At 34.5% G+C, this 21,478-nt stretch overlaps 2 long non-coding RNA genes, 1 other non-coding gene and 2 pseudogenes across 6 annotated transcripts in view; 4 read left to right on the top strand and 1 right to left on the bottom strand.

Annotated features, from left to right (window-relative positions):
- The window catches only part of LOC148803618 (uncharacterized), a 45,392-nt gene extending 39,484 nt beyond the window's left edge, over positions 1-5,908 (bottom strand). The window contains exons 1-3 of one of the 4 annotated variants that reach the window (XR_016077595.1): positions 5,786-5,908; positions 5,295-5,710; positions 5,161-5,219 (exon numbers count right to left, since the gene is read on the bottom strand). This is a non-coding gene — a long non-coding RNA (uncharacterized LOC148803618). Of the gene's footprint in view, positions 1-5,160; positions 5,220-5,294 lie in introns of all 4 variants that reach the window. The other 3 variants (XR_016077597.1, XR_016077596.1, XR_016077594.1) reach the window with 3 other exon arrangements.
- A 5,215-nt stretch (positions 5,909-11,123) lies between these two features.
- On the top strand, positions 11,124-11,235 carry LOC148803619 (U5 spliceosomal RNA; annotated as a pseudogene).
- On the top strand, positions 11,128-14,254 carry LOC148803620 (nicotinate N-methyltransferase 1 pseudogene; annotated as a pseudogene).
- A 2,042-nt stretch (positions 14,255-16,296) lies between these two features.
- Positions 16,297-20,543, top strand: LOC148803621 (uncharacterized). The gene is made up of 3 exons (XR_016081300.1): positions 16,297-17,365; positions 18,122-20,098; positions 20,201-20,543. It is a non-coding gene; the product is annotated as an uncharacterized LOC148803621 (long non-coding RNA).
- A 590-nt stretch (positions 20,544-21,133) lies between these two features.
- Positions 21,134-21,247, top strand: LOC148803622 (U5 spliceosomal RNA). Its single transcript, XR_016081496.1, has one exon. It is a non-coding gene; the product is annotated as a U5 spliceosomal RNA (small nuclear RNA).
- Positions 21,248-21,478: the final 231 nt, after the last annotated feature.

A 21,478-nucleotide genomic window follows, 5' to 3' on the forward strand; every position in this document is an offset into this window, starting at 1 on the left:
GTTTGAGACAAATAACATGTTTGGGGGTTCCAAAAAGCAACAAAAGACCACTAGTGAAACACTAGTTTGAATCACACGTTACAATATTTTAAGTTGGAAACCTTTTCTTTTTCCTTTAAGGAAGCATAAAAAGATAACTTAGAAGCATAAATCAGAGGTTACATTGTGGGGTTTTGCTGCATAATGGACTGAGTTTCTTTAGTGCTCTATTAGAATTTGATTTTGGGTGCCAGCCTGTGCATTCCAAGCTCCCCATATGTTCCATTTCAAGTGATTCATCTTCTCTGCTTCTTATGCTCCCTACCAGCCTGTGCATTCCAATCTCCCCATATGTTCCATTTCAAGTGAGTCATTTCCTCTGCTTCTCATGCTCCCTAAACAGAAACCTTTGGTAATGACTGACCATACATAAATGCTAACCAAACACATAACAACCGAGGTTGCCTGATTTCAACATGTTAAGGAGAACAACCAGGGACTATTATTTTCTAAAGTTTAGCTTAGCTTTATGCAAATAGTTACCTCAAATTTCTCATCTGATTAGCCTTCACACTGAGCATAAGAATACCTTCAAAATCCAGAAGTAGGCTGAAGATGCAAATTTAACATGGAATTTATGTCTGCAAAAGTTAACTGCAATGCCCTCAGCTTAGAATGAAAAACTAAGAAAAATTAAGGAAAGATGTTTTCTTATTTCCTTTTTCCTCCAATTATGGATCTAAGTCAATCCTAGACAGGACCATTTACTACCAGTTGATACAAGATGTTTTTAGGCAGTTGTGTTACTTCAGAGTCTATTGTGTCTCTTAAAATCTCGGAAAGTACTTCATATTCTCCATTGTACTGGACAACATAATGCATTTAAGGTTCTGGAGCACAGCTCATTATTACAGATAGATCATTTACAGCCAGTTGATCTGAGATATATTTGTGCTATTGTGATACACCAGTTCATTCCTTCTCTTATAATCCCATAAAATAGCTTGTCTTCTACCAAACAACAATACAGCATATGCATTTACAGTTCTAGAATAAAAATAGCTGTTAACTGCAACTAGAGTTTTGAGTCTTCCTTTTTCTTATCCTGCCTTCTTTCTCTCATTAGCTTTCTATCATCGGATATAGAATTCCAAGTATAGTTATAGGTGTATTAGGGATCTAAGATATGGACAAGGAAATGTAGAAAATGATTATTTGTATGGATAAACCTAGTAAGATTTTGGGTCACACATCTATGATTATGACTAAGAATGGAGAAAAAAAACAAATTTTTGGTTCAATATTTCTAGATAGAACATCAGATAAAGGGCTTCACCACATGCCATCATCTGCTACACGATTAAATAAATGGGTAAAGAAAAACTTATCACTTCTCTATTTGTAAATTCCCATCAATCCTCCATCTCTCTATTCGTTCCTATCCAAAATTTAGTTTATCGCCTTTTTTTAACTGATATTGATATGAATTGTAATTAGGTAAAGACTAGTGGTTCAGATATGATTCATGATTGTTGAGTTAAATGCTTTTACTGCAGACTAGGGGACACAATTTTACCTCAGAAGCCTACTTGGCTAGAATTCTCTTCAAAGACTTGTGTCTTCCAGAAAAATTATCATATATATTTTATCATGAAAAGATGTAGAATCCATCTTGTTTTCAATGATAGAAATTCAAATGAATTCAGTATGTTGTATCACTTAACATATAAAACTATGATGCAGATATAGACATGAACATGGACACAGATATGGGAAATGGGGATATCCTGGACATTGATATGTATATACCATGTGATATGATTATGTCATGAATTTGTAGCTAAAGTATCCATGCAGTATCTGGCATTGTATCCAACAAGTATTGCATCTGATACCTCTATGCTAGGCATGGATAGGTATTTGGGTATCTTGGGTATAAAGCATGGGAGCCTCCATCTACGTGAAGATGATCACATAGTATGTTGATCATGTTCCTCAAATAAAATATCTAATTTCCTTTTTGGGTATTCTGATGCAGCTCTGGCTCTCATAGAGGCAAACAAAATATACAAGTCAATTGCATATTTTGTTTCTTCTAAGGAAGGTGGTTTTTGAGGCTTTGATTTTAGGAAAGGTTTTCTTGTCTCAAATTTGTAGTTTCTAAGTCCATTTAATGGGAGACAGGGAGAGATGAAATTGCTGTTGTCAGGGTTTATGTTAATAAATAAAATGGAAGAACTTAACATTGATGCCTATGTTCATAGAATGAGAAGCTCCCCCACCCCACGAGTTGTCACGGTTAAAACCATAGTACTAAGTCAACTGGGATTTCCCTTAATAACTATTGCATCTTAGTTAGGTTTAGAGTTGGCAAATGAGGCACTGGAAAACCCTACACTTATTTTCTTATATCCTGCTTTCTTCAATTGGAAGCTCATCTAAATTAATAAGATTTACTTGGTAGACTCATCAACTTCTCTTTTCTGTCTCTTCACCACTATCTCTCTCCCTCTCTCTCTCTCTCTCCATGAAAATGCATCTTTAGATCTTTACCCTTTAATCTTATCTAAAGCCCTTTTTCGCATACCCCAACATTTAACAGATGCATGCAATTCCAATTGTTCTAACTTCTTCATCGACCTTCATGTATATTTCTCAGGTTCCATTAGTTTCTACTATTTAATATAAAGTTCTCATGATTTTTTGCTTCGATTTGAACCAGTTTTTTTTTATTTATAGGTTTTGTTACCTGAATTTATATTGGCCAATTTTGAAAGACATGGAAGAATTTTTCCAAAATTCTTTATATTCTTCATCATTTCTGAGATATCTATCAACAAAAGTAGATAGGTCTGTAGGAAACTTTAGTACCCAGAATTTCCTTAAACCTAAGTTATTGATGTGGATGGTTCATTCATATTATTTTTCGGGATAAGTAATAAAAAAATGCTTAAACCTTTTCATGGTGACTTTCTTGAAAAGCACAGAAATGATAAAAATTTGTAGAAAGACAAAGATTTATACAAACAATCAAGGAAATTTCTAGAATTTATGCTGATTCCAACTTTTTATTAGTTAATTATTAATCAATTGAATTTGTTCCAATTGTTTTTCCTTCTGTTAAGAGAATGAATATGAATTTCCCCCTCCCCCTCTCTCTCTCTCATATACATTAAAAAATTAAAATGCTAACATAAAGAATTTTCCTTATCATGGGTTTGTGTGTTTATAGGGCAAGAAGAGGAGAGGAAGGGGATCTCTGCTGATCAAAAAAAGAAAAAAGAGTGGAGGACAAAGGAAATTCACTAAGAAGACTGAAATCTAGGGCTGTTACACATAAAACGTTCAAAACCCTTCATATAACCTTCTCTTTGTAAGAACTGAAATAAAACTGCATTCAAGAAGAAATGTTGTCTATTTATTGTTTCCCATTGTTTGTACTTGTATGGTTTTTCCTTGAAGTTCTACTTGAGATGCATAGTAATTGAAATTCTATCCTTTTCATTGTTATCCACCACTAATCCAATCTATCCTACCAAGTTAGGATCTCATTTTTCACTACCCAAAATTGGTCTCATTATTTTTATTTTCCTTACTTGTATGGTTTTTTCCTTGAAGTTCTACTTGAGATGCATAGTAATTGAAATTCTATCCTTTTCATTGTTATCCACCACTAATTCAATCTATCCTACCAAGTTAGGATCTCATTTTTCACTCCCCAAAATTGGTCTCTTTATTTTTATTTTCCTTATATTCCAGTATGTAATTTTAACCCTTGGAGTTGTGATTTCCAACTTTGTGGTGTCCTGGTGCAAAATCCTTGGTGAGCTTGCTAGATCTACTTTCTTTTGGCTCCTAGTAAATTTGTAATTTCTATTTGATTATGTTTTTGCTTTATTCATTGTATTTTTTCCATTGAAGTTTCATGGGATTCGGATTTGATGTAAATTAATGTATTAATAATTTTGATTAGTTCACAACCCACCTAGGCTTACCTTGTCATGTTTGAATTAGTGAATTTGAAGTTCACAATCCACCAAGGTTTGCTCATGCATGCCTGCTAGAACCTAACCAACTGAACTGATAATGTCATCAAAATTGACATTTCCCATGAGATACTACACCCTTTTTCTATTGTCAATTTCATAAATGTTAATGAACTTTCTTTTTCTTTTTTATGGTGCACCTTTTAAGGAACCATGACATCATGGTCTCTTTATATCTCACTTTAAAGACCACATATTAATAATTTTCAAGAAACTGTTTTTTTAAGTAGTAATGAATGCAAGTCCAATCGCAGGGGCCCTTACGCTTGTATAAGAAAAAAGCCTAAAATACACAACTTGTCAAGCCAAAAATACTCAATTATTTTGGCACTCAAAATTTCTACCAAGTAAATGTACTGGAGCCCAACCACCACCAGGTAAACTTCAAATCATCTAAGCGGCTAAATCACAGTGCAGTTTTCATTTCTCATTTTGATTGGTTTTGGATTCCACTCTTTGTTGTTTTGGATTCCTATCTTTGTTGTTTGGATTCCTCTCTTTCTCGCTTTATTTGCGCAGAAAGAAACTTAAAGACGCAGGGAAAGACGCGTGGTAGCCAAACTAGCTTTGGACTGCTCAGATCTTTATGCAAAAGCTCAATGCATCTTTTGACTGTCAGAGCAATCAGAAGATCTTCCCGAAAAGACTTGCCAAATGGCCCTCTAGCTTTTGTTTGTCTTCACCTTCATTACTTTGTAATTAATTTGTTGTTGCTTGTTTCTACTTGTTTCCTGTAATTTGCTGGATTACTCGACTCTCTACTCTAGAATGGACAAAATACATGTATATATAAATAATGATTTGCTTTGGCTAGTGTTACTATTGTGTCATTATTCATCCTCTTCCTATCCAGTTAAAAAACAAAAGCAAATTAAAATACATGTATATATACTACTCTCTTAATTTTACAGTAGAGCAAGTACGTATGTATATGGAATTGATGAAAGAAGGGCATCTGATCATCAGCTGAACACAACCATTTGATGCGAGTAGTGATTAATGCAAATGTAGATCATTCTCAAACACATACGGAATACCAAAAATGCAGATCTACTGGAAACTCCAAAAAAGCAATGGATGGTAAAAACACACGAGAAAGTATATAAAAATAAAAAAGAATAGAAGATTTACATACCAGAACACAGTTGAAAGTTTCTTCGGTGGAGGTGGAGAAGCAACGATAAGTCCTTACTACTGAACTACAGGAAATCGTAGATGAGTCTCTTTCCATCCACAGATCTGAAAGAAAACAAATAAATAATAGCTTACCTGAGAGCCAGCAGGAAGAGGATTTCTTCGATGGAGAACAATGGCAATGAGAAGAAAGCCGTTTCAACATATGCTGGCGTGAGAGAACAATGGCAATGAAAAGAAGAACCGTTTCAGCATATGCTGGTGTTAGAGAAGCACAGAATCACAGTGAGAGAAGCACCGAATCGCAAAGGGGTGGGGCTCGTCCCAGAACACAACATTTTGGCGTGGCTGCAATGACGAGGGATTTTCATTCCAGTTACCGAACGCCCCCTAAATCAGTTGACCATTAATGAAAATTGGATTCACCCGAGTTTGGACCTGCTGTGAGTCTGTGACCACTTCGCTCAGTCGCTGTGGTGTCATGACTCATGACTGATGACCGACCATTTCGCCTTGTCGCGTTGATAGGGATGAGTTTTGCCTTCACTAGTCTTCACACGTAATAAACACTAACATAAATTTGGGACAGATGGAAAAATCAAATCAGGGGACAGAAGTTTATTTACCGACTGCTCCAATTTCCTGGGGGAGATCATCCATGAGAGGCCTACTAGTGGCGTAGTATGAGATTTTCTCTGAATTCTTTTCTTAACAAGTTGTTCAAAAAAGGAAAGAAAAAATGCATAAGGAACATAATAGAGCAGAGGGGAATTGTTTGGGTTATGTTTTAGCTGGCCCGGGTGCCACATGTCACTTCTGTAGCCGTTTTATCACTTTGGTCATGTGGGAATCACTTAACATGGATAAGTGCAACCAAGAAAGGAGAACCTCGTATGGATAAGGAGGACAGTTCCGCCGGGGATTAGGACTTATCTCGAAGATCTTAACGAACAACCTCAACCCAACAACCCCGAAAGCTTCATCCAAATAGGACACGGATTCTCGGTTATACATAGGTAACCCCCACTCAAGGTAAAGGACATTTGACTCTTTAGTCTTCATATTGTTACTTTGCCCCTGCTCGAACCAACATGTTTCTCTCAACTGATCGGCCCGACCACCCATCTTTCATTACTAACTTGACCAGCAGACTCGACCGACTTGAAACGGTCGAAGCCCGAAATGGAAACGATGCCCCCGCCTCCTAAGGAAAAAGGGCGGCCATCGAACTCCACACACCGAGTTGACGAACCATCAGAGCAAAGCTAGCTGAGGAACACAGCTTGTCCAAAAAGAGCATGAGGCTCCCTAAGACCAGGCGCCACCAAGCATCCCTAACACGACGAGAGCTCAAAAGCACCTCGGCCAACTCGAAGTCTTTACATGTAATAAGTCTTTGTAGGTAAAAAAGGCTCGGCATACCGAGCCATGTACATCAACAAAAAAAAAAGACAACACAAAGAGAGCAGAACGGGACGACAACAGCAATGGACAGACATTTTAGCTCTCGGTCGGACGCTCCTCGGCCTGCTCAGGAACCTAAGTAACACTGCCCTCCTCGCCAGGCATAGGGGTATCGTATGGATCCAGACCCTCTACGACTTCGACAACATCAAGAAGTCAGTGCACAATCCTCTTTCGGCAAAGGTCGAACCCCCTCCTTTCAGGAACGAGAAGACCAATCGTCTAGTTCAAACTGGTGGGCCTCCAAGGCCTTGTACTTGGTGACCCCTTCTTCCTCTGCTCGGGCAACCTTCTCCTCGACCTCCTTCCTCAGGGCATCCCATGCCTCCTTCAGCTTGGTGACGCGACCCTTTAGCTTGCGAACAATATCGTTCTAGTCATCGATTTCGTGCCTTGGTCTGGAATTCTTGGCCTCAAGTACGGCAACCCGAGACCTCAACTGCTCAGCCTCAGCCTTAGCCTCCTGCTCCTTGTAAAGGCATCGCAATGTCCAAAGGTGGTCAACCAGGCCAACGACCTAGCAAACATTCTGCAAGAAAAAGAATTGTCGGTACAACAGAGGAAATAATCAACCGAAGTAAAGCGATCGAGGAAATAAGAAGACTTACCGTCACGGCCTGCCGCAGAGCAACACTCTCCAAGGAGCTGCTCGTCATGTCGGAGACCTCCTGTTTGATGAAGGGCGTCATCAGACCCCGAGCAAGCTCCTCAGGAACGCCCTCCGTTTCGAGCCCATGGATCGAACCCTCCATTGCGGCACATCGACGTCCGCAGCATCGCTCTCTGGCACACTCTCCCTCGGCGGCGAGGGGTGATCAGCCGGAGCACCCTCTTCCAGGTCGACCACCACCACTTCTTCTATCTACCTCGACCTCTTCGGCTGTCGATGTGTGCGCTCCATAGATCTCAACTGCAGCTCAACAACCCAGGGTTGTGTGCCCATGGCCCTTCTAGACCACGCTCTCTCTGTTGTAGCCCTCATACGGCGATCTACCTCCTCGCTGCTAGCCATCTCAGAAATTGCGCAACACAAACACCGAGTTAGTCACCAAGTAAAGAGCTCAAATACAAGAAGCCTGGAAAAATCAACATGACACATAGACCGATCTCACTCATCAACTGGTGCAGATTAATATCGAGAAGGACGTGCACTCCATCACGTCGACCTCTCAATCAACCTAATTGACGCCTTCTCCTCCTTGGTGAGCTCAATCGCACTTGGCGCCTTTCAGTTATTGTTTCCCTCTATCATATTTCATGTTTTTTCTCTCTTTTTCATTGAAGATAACCAATTCAGTCTCAAGGTAGAAGACAATGAACAATGTCTTCTTTTGAAGGGTAGTTTTGACATTTTCAACAAAAAACTGGCACTTTTTGTAAGTTTAGGTACTGTAGTGACACATTTGAAAGTTTGGGTACTAACTTGACACTACCCCAATAGTTTAGGGTACTAATGTGGAATTTTCCCTATTTTTTAAGAAGGAAACATGTTATCTAGAAGAAGGGACATTGTTCAGTGCAATGGTAAAGCCTCTAACTGAATTGATGGATAGCGAGAACTAACATTAAGAAATGAAAATTAGGTTAGGTTTGCACACATTCCACCTATACCGAAACTAGGATAGCTAGGACCAACATTAGGAAATGGCACTTGTACATGTTATACCAAATGTTGTTTTGAATGAATAGATACAATAAGATACCACTTGTATAAAAACTCAACAATAACTATAAAAAGGAAGAATGCAATCAAAAACAAGACAAGCTTGACTTCAATCAGACACACTTGTTTCCTATGCCTGCAGTCTGGATGAGCTATAATATAACTCAGTATGGCACACGTTATGCAAAATGATATTGTGTATCTTTGCATGCAGTCTATATTAGTTGTATAACTTGGCAAGCAAGCTTCCTAAGTGAAAAGCAATCTACCATTGCCCACTTAAGGAAGTGATTTTTGCAAGTTGAATGAGTTAAGAAATGATATAGACCAAAAAGAAAATGGATAGATATAGTAAGAAATGATTTAAGCACCAATAATGTAATAATGAATATGACATCAAATAGAACGGAATGGAAAAACAGGATTCATGTATGGTTATAATGACACCATAAATATATTTCTCAATCATTGCCATTATTGTCATTGATGTAAAAAAATAGAAAGAATGAGATTGATGAAGCATCGGAAATAGGCATCATTCATTGCCTTAACCATTAGATTACCATGTTACAATTCAAGCTTTTGATTACCAAGCTGACTGAATATAGCCGTATCCATCCATTGGATCATTGTAGGCACCAATGTTTTCGAACTGTAGTTGACTCAAGTGGTCAAGCCGTTTGGCCTGGGAACCATTTAGGCAACCAATTCCGTTATACCCCAAACCCGGCCCCTAACCAAAAAACGTTGAATTGGTTAATGACCCATTGACCCAGGCGGTCAAACTATCGACCCGTTCAACCTGTTCTAATAGTTTTTGACCTATTTTATTTTAATTATTGTTTTTAATTTTTTAGAACCGGACGATCGAACCATCAACCCAGACCAATCGTCATAACGGTTCCAATTCCTGGTCATTTTTTTTAAAACACTAGTAGGCACAATTGTTTAATAAGGGCAATCTCGAGAAAAGCCAGTCTTCCCATACTTTTGTACTCTTTTTATGAAACTTTTTCACTTCTCATGGCATTTCACACTCATCAGACCTTGCAAACTCCATATTAGAATAATCAACATCACTTGATATAGGAAAAGGAATTTAGTTTATACATTGTGTTGTTTTAGTTATTGAATGGCATTTAAATTTGTTAAAAAACATTAATAGCATAACCTAAGAATTGTTTTTCTATGACCATTAATAAAAATGAGAATGGTCATTCTCATTTTCATCAAACACCTTGATTTTCTTACCCATTTTACCCTTCAAGTGCGAAGTTATATTGAGTATATAACAATAAGAAAGAGTGTGCATATAAAAACGAAAATAAAAATTAATGCATGGTTTGGACACTCGACACAAACCACTGCATGTTTTGGACATTTGTGATAGATCAAATGTTAAGTGTTCTCCAATTCTTTTCTGGACGAAAATAAGAGGCTTACCAACAAAACTAACACAATTTAACATGGGATACATGCTTTGATACCCAAACATTTTCAATGTTGTCAAATTCTTAATGGCAAAGGTCATTCTCAAGTTAACAATCAACGTTGTTTGATTTACTAATTGGAGATTCGTATTTTGTTCTTTGGTTCTTTCTTTTTTTAGTAATCTTTGGCTTTCCTAGTGGATTGATTGAGACAATCTTTTTTATTCCAAAAAAAAGAAAATGAAGGGGGTAGAAGATGCCAGGATTAAATGGTTATTTAATCAATTAATAAAAGAGGTAAGTTTGTTCTATAAATCAATTCCCTTTGTGTTATCATCTTATATATTTAAATAATTTTCAGTGTAGCCATCTAAAGTCCTTAAAATTGATGATAAGCTCATAATCCTATGATGTAAGAACTTTTTTTTTTAATTTTAAAAATTTCATTTTTCTATTTGTAAAGTTGTCTATCCAATTTATAATTTATAATTTTCTTTGAGTGATTTTCATAGATTTGGCAATGAGGATCATGGGGGTTGAGATTGACTTGACGATGGTGAAAGATCAAGGTTTCTCATGAACCAATCGTAGCTAAGTGGGTCTTCTTCTGGGCAAAGGCTTCTCGCCGTTATTGTGATATATATACTGGGTTTGGAAGTCGCTTGAAGCAAAATATGTTCAGAGGGTCTTGGGTGTCAAAAGGCTAGGTCATTTGGAATTCTTAAGTCCCGCTTTTTTTAATTTCATTGCTTGTCTCAAACTTTAAAATTACAATTTTTTTTTTTGTTTAAACCACTTCTTCTTGAGTTATGACATTGAACATTATAAGGGATGGTTCTTTATTCTTTTTTCTTGTTTTTTGGTAGAACAATAGTATTTTGGAGATTATTTGTATACACACACACACACGATGTGGAGTCCAATAACAACCAAACCAAATTATTTTGCATTTAAAGTTTACATACTGCACTAATTGAAAAATAATGGAGTAATTGTCAAATACTTGGTTTTAAAAATAATTAAAAATGAATTATAATTATTCTTTTTACCCTGTGCATTGCATGGGCTTTTTACTAGTCTTTTATTAAAAAAGAAAAAACAAAATTGATTTGGTGTCATGTATTTCTGTAAAAGACTGATTATCTTATATGTGTGGTGGTTAGTGGACCCATTTTGGTATTGATTCCCGCCCTTTCACTTGGGAATCATGATAGGAAAGCCAAACTTCACCAAGTGTTGTGTTGGATTTCTCTTGGAGTTACAATAGGAAGTGAATATTGTTGATATGGTTTTGGTATTCATTATTGGGTATGGAGCTATTGGATAGCGTCCCACATCAAAACAATAGCAAACTTTCCAATAAATAAGCACATATAAAATTCCAATCAAAATTGATTCACAACACGCAATCATGCGGTAAGCACAGAGTGAACTATTCTTTTCGCATTTTACTAAAGAATCCGTGTGCTTTTCGCTGACAGCGTCATATGCCTACTTTTGGAGGGTTTTCTCCAAACCGCACAATTCTAGAGGGGGTGGAAGATTTCCTCTAGAAGCACTAGGAGTTGCCACATAACATGGCTTATCTCCTTTTTTTCCACTTATTCTTATTAGGAAACTAACTATTCCCTACTTTCTCTTAAATTATCTCCATCTCTCCCTAATTTCTATTTATCTTCTAAATTATCTCTAATTCCTATTTATCATCTCTCCCACTTTTCATTTATATCCATCTAAAGAAAGTTTCAATTAAAACATTTAACAATTATTTAAATATTATAATGAAATTATGTTAATAACTTTAAAATATTTTTTAAAAGCACAAAAAACAATTATCATAGGTTTAATAATATTCGTATTATTAATAGTTTTATATTTTTATGAAATTCATAAGAAAATTTGTAATAACAATACAAATTATAATTTTATGGATTATTCAATTTAATAACTAAATAATGTTTAAAAAATATAAATAAAAAATTATTTAAATAACAAAATATTAAAAACATCTAAATAATTATGTAACAAAATATTTACAATTACATAAAAACTTTAAATATATAAAATTTAAATAACAAAAATATTAAATATTTTAGATATTATTTAAATATTTAAATAATGAAATATTTAACATAACTAAATTCTAAATAGTTAAAATTACGAAATTATGTAATAAATTGTAAAAAATTTTCTTAAGAGTAGAATAAGAATTATAATAGATTTCATAAATTTTGAATTAATAATAATTTTATATTTTACAAAATTAATAACAAAATTATGTAATAATAGTATAAATTATAATTTCATGGATTATTAAATTTAATAAATAATTAATATTTTAAAATGTTAAATAATGGTATTATTTAATAATTAAATAATATTAATAACTAAATCATATCTCATATATTATTTCAAAAACAAAAAATATATTAAATAACAAACTTATGTTATACTTTAAAAAATATCAAAAGTAGAAAGGTAATTATAACTAGTAGGGTCCATGTGATGCACGAGATGTGGCACTCCTCCCTGTCCCTCACCCCCATAGTTAAGACACTCTACCCCATCCCCGCTTCGTCCTTGGTGGCAAGTCATCGAGGATAGGGAATCCCCAAATTTTCCCCACCCCGAGGTAGACCTGTTCATGGGTCGGGTAGCCTGATGGCTCGGCCCGGCCTGGCTCGCACCCCGGTCGGGCTGGGTCATGTAATTAGGGCCGCGGGCCTGACCTCTGGCCTAACATAGTAAGCCTGACTGTGTTTTGGGCCGGGCTCGGGATTTGTCAAAAAAGCCCGGCCCGGCCCGACTCAGCATTATATATTTTATAAAATATATATATGTATTTTATATATTATATAAAACATATAAATAATATAATATTTATTGAAATATATATTTATAATTTAATATATACATTTTTTATTATTTTCTTTATAATTTCTCTCTATCTCTCTCTCTCTCTCTATTCAGCCGCTTCAGTAGTAGTAACAGTATGGGCTAAATTTCGGGCTCGGCCCCAGGCTTGGGCTTCCGACTTTTTATGAGGGCCAGGCTCGGGTCCAAGTTTTAGGCCCGATGGTCAGGCCAGGCTCGAGCTCGGGCCTTAGAAAAATCTGTTAATACAGAGTGAAAGCCTGGCCCGAGACCGGCTTGGCCCAGCCCATGAACAGGTCTACCCCGAGGCAACCACCTAAAAATAATCTAATTTGTGGATATTTTATAAATAGGATTATAGGAATTTGGTGTATTTTAGGAATTTGATTTTGACAATTTGGGGGTATTTTATAAATGGAATTGTGAGATTCTAGGATTATAAGAATATGAGGAAAAACTTAGAGATGTTTTAAAAGTCAATATTAATTCTACTGATATTTTACTAATTTACCATCGGGTTTGGGGAATTATATGCAAATCCCGTCCCTTCTCCATCCCTAATTTGGAGTAAAAATATTTTTCCCCATTCCCACCATGTCTCTTCCCCATCCTATTTAAGATTCGGGAAAATTTGCCCTGTTCGGGGTGGGGCAGGGTATTATTTATGTTTTATATACTAAATTTTAATAATTATTTATGTTTTATATACTATTTTTAAATGTTTTCAATACAAAAAATTGAATACTGAATCATATTTTAAAAAACAAAAAATAGATTAAATAACGAAATTATGTAGTAAGTTTAATAAGAATATAAAATATAAATAAATGACAAAATGAATATTATTGAAATAGTGGAAGTAGATTAAACTTATAGGTGTTAAAGCTTTTTATTAGTTATTTATAGTATTTTCGTTATAAATATATTTTCAGCAATTATGTATTTTTGCTATAATTTTTCAATAATTATTGAAGTTTAAAATATTGTTATTTGTTATAGATTGGACTATTAATTTAGTTGAAATTGTGAGTGTTGACTAGGAAATTCAGTTCGGTTGGATTGTTTGGCTAGCCAAACTGATCTGGTCGGGTTAGGGAGTTGGTCACTCAACAATAATTTCAATAATTTTTAGAAATTATCATAAAACATTGTAATTTATTTTACTATTAGTTAATTAGTTATAGAAAATTATTAGTATTGTAGGGGTGACAATTTTCCCTATAAAACTAAGGCCCTACCCTGCCCCACTCCAAACAGGGCAAGTTTTCTTGAATTTTAAATTGGGATGGTGAAAAGATAGAGTGGTTAGGTATGCCGCGTACATTCCGCAGCACAACCAGGATGCATTGGTGAAGGCGTGGCTCATCCTGCACGAGGCGGTGGTGGACCCAAAAGAAGAATCGTTCGTGAAGGCGGATGTTGAGTTGGCATACTTGTACTACGGAGACAAGCCGGAGATGAACGAACTAATGCAGAAGGCCATGTTGTTCATGAAGGCAATATTGGAGAGCTACGATGAGTTCAAAGGGGTGGAGCGCCTAGTGGATGTGGGCAGAAGCGCCGGAGATTGCCTGCGGATGATACTACAGAAGCATCCCCATGTCCGAGAAGGTGTAAAAGGGATTTATAGTTATAACTTTCTGGGACGTGAAGAGCATTTCTAGTTATAACTTGGTTGGAATCTTATGATCCATTCGCATGAATACAGAATAGAGGAAGACGAACAACAATGCCCTTTCTTGATATTTTTCCAAAAAAAATTACCCTATTTTAATTATTATATAAAAATATTACTTTTTATTGATATTAAGGGCAAAAAGTTGCCCTTATCCGCAAGAAACCCAATGGACAACCATCCCCACTTATTTTTGAGGTGGTTTATGTGTTTTCTAAGGCATATATCACACTAGTGGGACCAATGCAATGGATGGAATTTGTCAAGGCAAAGTGATAGTTTCTTTGAAGAAATTAAAATTTAATATATATTTTGAAATGTTTTCAATATATTGACTAATACATGATTTAAATAATGTATTTAATACTTATAAAATAACTTTTAATACTTATTTAATAAATAATTATTAAATGAGTGAGGCAAAATATTGTGCAAATAATTATTTTATAATTATTTATGAAATGATTATTTAATAATCATTTATAAACAAAAAAGATGAACTATTATGCAAATAATTTTCGAAATATTTTTAAATAATTAAAAAACTTATTCCAAGAAATAAAAATTTTATAATTAGGGGAAATTAATTTTATGAAAGCAAATTTATTCCAATTTAATAATTTCCAAGAAATTAAAATTTAATTATTTAAATATATTCTGAAATAATTTACAATATGTTCCTGAATCCATTATTTAAATAATGGATTTAATAATTATAAAATAATTTCCTGTAATTGTTGAATAAATAATTACTGAATAAGTGAGGTAAAATATTATGTAAATAATTTTTTATTTAATAATTATTTTTTTAAACAATAAAGATGAACTATTATGTATAGTTTCTGAAATAATTATTAAGTAATTAAATAATTTACCCCAAGAAATTACAATTTTAGAACTTGGGAAATTAATTTCCTGAAAATTTATTTTTTCTAAATTAATAATTAATTCCAAGAAATTAAAAGTTAATAACTCAAATAATTTCTTAAATAATTTTCAATAATTATTAATTAAGTGAGGTAAAATATTATGTAAGTAATTAAACAATAAAGATGGACTATAATGTAAATAATTTCTGAAATATTTATAAATAATTAAATAATTTATTTAAGAAATTAAAATTTTATAAGTTGGGGAAATTAATTTTCTGAAAATTAATTTATTATAATTTAATAATTTCTTCCATGAAATTGAAATTTAATAATTTAAATATATTTTGAAATAATTTTCAGTATATTCCGTAATCTATTATTTAAATAATGGTTTTAATAATTATTAAATATTGAGGTAAAATTTTTTGTAAATAATTATTTTCTAACTGATTATTTAGTAATTATTTTTTAATAGTAAAGATGGACTAATTGACTATTATGTAAATAATTTCAAAAATAATTATTGAATAATTTAATAATTTAACTATATTGTGAAATAGTTTTCAATATATTCTCGAATCCACTATTTAAAACAATGGATTTAATAATTATCAAATAGTTATAGTTATTTAATAAGTATGGTAAAATATTATGTGAATAATTATTTAATAACAATTTATTAAATAATGAGGTAGTTTTAGTGTAATAATTATCGTAACACTAATAATAATAAGCATTGCAATAATTTTATTGTAATCTAATATTAATAATTTTCCATTATGCAATAATTACAATATTGTAATTAATACGTAATGGAAATTATTATTATTATTATTATTATTATTATTATTATTATTACAGCTTTTCCATTATTATTATTTTTTGAACATTATTGAATAATGGAAATTATTTGAGACCAAATTTATTTGAGGGAGATTATTTTTAATTATTTGATTTAATGAAATAAATGATAAAACAATATTTAATAAAACTAAAAATTGGGAAAGGATTGGATGTGGAAATGGGTATGGGCCGGAATACCCAAAATCGGAATCAGTTTCATTTAATAAATTGAGACCTAATTTATTTGAGGGAGATTAATTTTAATTATTTGATTTACTGAAATAAATGATAAAACAATATTTAATAAAACTACAAATTGGGAAAGGATTGGATGTGGAAATGGGTATGGCCGGAATACCCAAAATCGGAATCAGATTCATTTAGTAAAAGTATAAAACTACAAAAAGGGAAAGGATTGGATGCGGAAACAGGTGTGGGTCGGAATACCCGAAATCCGAACCGTTATAATTACCATCACCCGGAATTGGGTTAGCGCGCATTTCCATTGCAACGGCCAACGGTCATATAAGATTTGATCATGTTCGTTTAGATTCGAAAAGATTTTCTCTTCCAATCTAAGATATCTAGGTCTTCAGTCTTTATGCAAACGAACGTTTCCAAGAACCGAACGGACCAGTTTGATGGACTATAGAAATGTGGGCGAAGCCTCCAGATACCACCACTCTGCTCTTCCCCGCCTGCAGAGGTAGAAAGATCAAGATCAAGAACGGTTAAGGCCTCCTGGAAGATTGCCCAACCGGAGCTTTTTCTCCTCCTCCGGAATGCCCAACCCTAGGTCTTCAGTCTTTATGCAAACGAACGTTTCCAAGAACCGAACGGACCAGTTTGATGGACTATAGAAATGTGGGCGAAGCTTCCAGATACCACCACTCTGCTCTTCCCCGCCTGCAGAGGTAGAAAGATCAAGATCAAGAACGGTTAAGGCCTCCTGGAAGATTGCCCAACCGGAGCTTTTCTCCTCCTCCGGAATGCCAACCCTAGGTCTTCAGTCTTTATACAAACGAACGTTTCCAAGAACCGAACGGACCAGTTTGATGGACTATAGAAATGTGGGCGAAGCCTCCAGATACCACCACTCTGCTCTTCCTCGCCTGCAGAGGTAGAAAGATCAAGATCAAGAACGGTTAAGGCCTCCTGGAAGATTGCCCAACCGGAGCTTTTCTCCTCCTCCGGAATGCCCAACCGGAGCTTTTCGGGATTCCTTCTCATCTCTTGGAGAGACTTTCCAGTTCAGTTCACCTCTTCCTGTAACTCTCATCCAAGCTCTCCTGCTCCTCTCTGATTCAGTCAACTTTGTTTCGAACTCAAAAGTCTTGAAGCCGGTGGCAACCACTCGTCGTCTAAGCTTCATCGTCATCAAATAGGTAAACCAACTTCCTTTGCCGAACCAAGTTTTCCCTTTTGCAAAGCTCCTCTGTATGCATCATAGTGCAAGTTATCAAGGGAATCGTAGTATCAATCATACCATGCGAATTTTCTTCATGTAACTGTACATCAAAGACAAAAACTTAGCAATCACTATAGCCTCATAACATTCCTTAATTGAATCCAAGAACATGAAAAATGCCTTGCTTCCACGAACATCTTGGTTTTTTCATTGTTTAGGTGGATAATGCAATTGCAGTTTTTGGTCTTTCCTTTGTCTTTTTGGCTGTTCAATTTACAGCAAGTTAGCATCTCGCCTTTTATTATTCCTGATCCATGTGATCATTGTTCTAAATTAGTTTTCTGTATCTTGTCACATTTTGGGCCCAATCAAGGTCCTTTTCTATGCATTATTTATATCTTCTTGTTTTTATTTTATCATTTCTTGTTTTACCACTCATCCATCTTATCAGTTATCATCTCCATCATGGGTGTGTTAATTTCAGGTTAGCATGAACTCATAAAACCCACTGTGGCCTAGGCTTGGGAAGAGTGGTCTAAGCTGAGTTGGGTTAACAGTTAACTCAAGTATCTACATTGCCCTAAACCTAAACTGATCTTGATCTGGCCTCACCCGTTTTACATTGCAATCAATCACTGGCACAGCCCCATACGTCCAAAATTTCAATCATGCTCCTTGAAGCTGACTCTGTCAGGCCATGGTGTAATCTAATGTCACATGTAATTTGGATTAGGTGTATTCCGATGTCACCTCACCACCTGTTTAACTGAAGAGGACACAACCGCCAATTGCCAATAATGGGAAATGTCATACATGGAGAGGTGCTCGAAGATCCTTACAGTTTTAGTGTACTGTGTAAGAAAACAAAACAAGAAACCATACCATCAACACAACCAGAAAATGAAGGAAAAGAAAAGGTACCTGGTGTTCTCTAATGATATAATTTTTTTTGACAGATAGGTTGATAGATAATGATACCACAATAAATGTTTAAGATCTACCTGGCTACACCACCTCTCATGTTTTCCTCTTTTTCTTCCTATCAGAAATTGGAAACAATTATTTAAAGGATTTTATCTCTTAGGCTCTCTTGGAAGCATATATAGAATCTTAGTATAAATGCTCACTCCCATATTCAAAATACATTGGATATAGTTAGAAATGATTTAAGCACCAATAATGTAATAATGAATATGACATCAAATAAAACGGAATGGAAAAACATGATTCATGTAGCCGGTCCCATAATGTTTGATGATTGCTAGGTGGACATTTTCATACCAAGAAAACAAAAACAATTATCAAGAAAAGCCTCAAAAAGTAATCACTTCACTATAAATCAATGGTTTGGCACAATCAGATCATGGTTAGAATGACACCGTGAATACATTTCTCAATCATTGCCATTGTCATTGATGTAAAAAAATAGAAAGAATGAGATTGATGAAGCATTGGAAATAGGCATCATTCTTTGCCTTAACCATTAGATTACCATGTTACAATTCAAGCTTTTGATTACCAAGCTGACTGAATAAGATAGTCGTATCCATCCATTGGATCATTGTAGGCACCAATGTTTTCGAACTGTTGTTGACTCAGGTGGTCAAGCCGTTTGGCCTGGGAACCATTTAGGCAACCAATTCCGTTTTACCCCAAACCCGGCCCCTGACCAAAAACCGTTGAATTGGTTAATGACCCATTGACCAAGGAGGTCAAACTATCGACCCGTTCAACCTGTTCAAATAGTTTTTGACCTCTTTTATTTTAATTATTGTTTTTAAATTTTTTAGAACTAGACGATCGAACCATCAACCCAGACCAATGGTCATAATGGTTCCAGTTCCTGGTCATTTTTTTGAAACACTGGTAGGCACAATTGTTTCATAAGGGAAATCTTGAGAAAAGCTAGTCTTCCCATACTTCTGTACTCTTTTTATGAAACTTTTGCACATTTCATGGCATTTAACACTCATCAGACCTAGCAAACCCCATATTAGAATAATCAACATCACTCGATATAGGAGAAGGAATTTAGTTTATACATTATACTATTTTAGTTATTGAATGGCCCTTAAATTTGTTAAAAAACATTAATAGCATAACCTAAGAATTGTTTTTCTATGACCATTAATAAAAATGAGAATGGCCATTCTCATTTTCATCAAACACCTTGATTTTCTTACCCATTTTACCCTTCAATGCGAAGTTATATTGAGTATATAACAATAAGAAAGAGTGTGCATATAAAAACGAAAATAAAAATTGATGCATGGTTTGGACACTCGACACAAACCACTGCATGTTTTGGACATTTGTGATAGATCAAATGTTAAGTGTTCTCCAATTCTTTTTTGGACGAAAATCAGAGGCTTACCAACAAAACTAAGACAATTTAACATGGGATACATGCTTTGATACCCAAAACATTTTCAATGTTGTCAAATTCTTAATGGCAAGGGTCATTCTCAAATTAACAATCAACTTTGTTTGATTTCCTAGTGGATTGATCGAGACAATCTTTTTGATTCCAAAAAAAGAAAATGAAGGGGGTAGAAGATGCCGAGATTAAATGGTTATTTAATGAATTAGTAAAAGAGGTAAGTTTGTTCTATAAATAATTCCCTTTGTGTTATAATCTTATATATTTAAATAATTTTTATTGTAGCCATTAAAGTCCTTAAAGTTGATGATAAGCTCATAATCCTATGATGTAAGTACTTAATTTTTTTTAATTTTAAAAATTTCATTTTTCTATTTGTAAAGTTGTCTATCCAATTTATAATTTATAATTTTCTTTGAGTGATTTTCATAGATTTGGCAATGAGGATCATGGGGGCTGAGATGGACTTGACGATGGTGAAAGATCAAGGTTTCCTCATGAACCAATTGTAGCTAAGTGGGTCTTCTTCTGGGCAAAGGCTTCTCGCCGTTATTGTGATATATATATTGGGTTTGGAAGTCGCTTGAAGCAAAATATGTTCAGAGGGTCTTGTGTGTCAAAAGGCTAGGTCATTTGGAATTCTTAAGTCCCGCTTCTTTTAATTTCATTGCTTGTCTCAAATTTTAAAATTACAATTTTTTTTTGTTTAAACCACTTCTTCTTGAGTTATGACATTGAACATTATAAGGGATGGTTCTTTGTTCTTTTTTCTTATTTTTGGTAGAACAATAGTATTTTGGAGATTATTTGTATAGATTACAGGTATGTGTGCTTATTTTCTCTCTCTCTCTCTCTCTCTCTTACACACAACACACGATGTGGAGTCCAATAACAACCAAACCAAATTATTTTGCATTTAAAGTCTACATACTCCACTAATTGAAAAATAATGGAGTAATTGTCAAATACTTGGTTTTAAAAATAATTAAAAACGAATTATAATTATTCTTTTTATCCACTGTATGGGCTTTTTACTAGTCTTTTATTAAAAAAGAAAAAACAAAATTGATTTGGTGTCATGTATTTCTGTAAAAGACTGATTATCTTATATGTGGTGGCTAGTGGATCTGTTTTGGTATTGATTCCTGCACTTTCACTTGGGAATCATGATAGGAAAGCCAAACTTCACCAAGTGTTGTGTTGGATTTCTCTCGGAGTTACAATAGGAAGTGAACATTGTTGATATGGTTTTTGTATTCATTATTGGGTATTGAGCTATTGGATAGAAACTCACATCAAAACAGTAGTAAATTTTCCAATAAATAAGCACATATAAAATTCCAATCAAAATTGATTCACAACACGCAACCATGCGGTGAGCACAGAGTGAACTATTCTTTTTGCCTTTTACTAAAGAATCCGTGTGCTCTTTGCTGACAGCGTCATATGCCTACTTTTGGAGGGTTTTTCCAAACAACGCAATTCTAGAGGGGGTGCAAGATTTCCTCTAGAAGCACTAGGAGTTGCCACTTAACATGACTTATCTCTCTTTTTTTTCCACTTATTCTTATTAGGAAACTAACTATTCCCTACTTTCTCTTAAATTATCTCCATCTCTCCCTAATTTCTATTTATCTTCTAAATTATCTCTAATTCCTATTTATCCTTTCTCCCACTTTTCATTTATATCCATCTAAAGAAAGTTTCAAT

Source organism: Nelumbo nucifera, chromosome 1 (genome assembly GCF_055504915.1).
Source record: "Nelumbo nucifera cultivar China Antique chromosome 1, China Antique-T2T, whole genome shotgun sequence".
Lineage (NCBI taxonomy): Eukaryota > Viridiplantae > Streptophyta > Magnoliopsida > Proteales > Nelumbonaceae > Nelumbo > Nelumbo nucifera.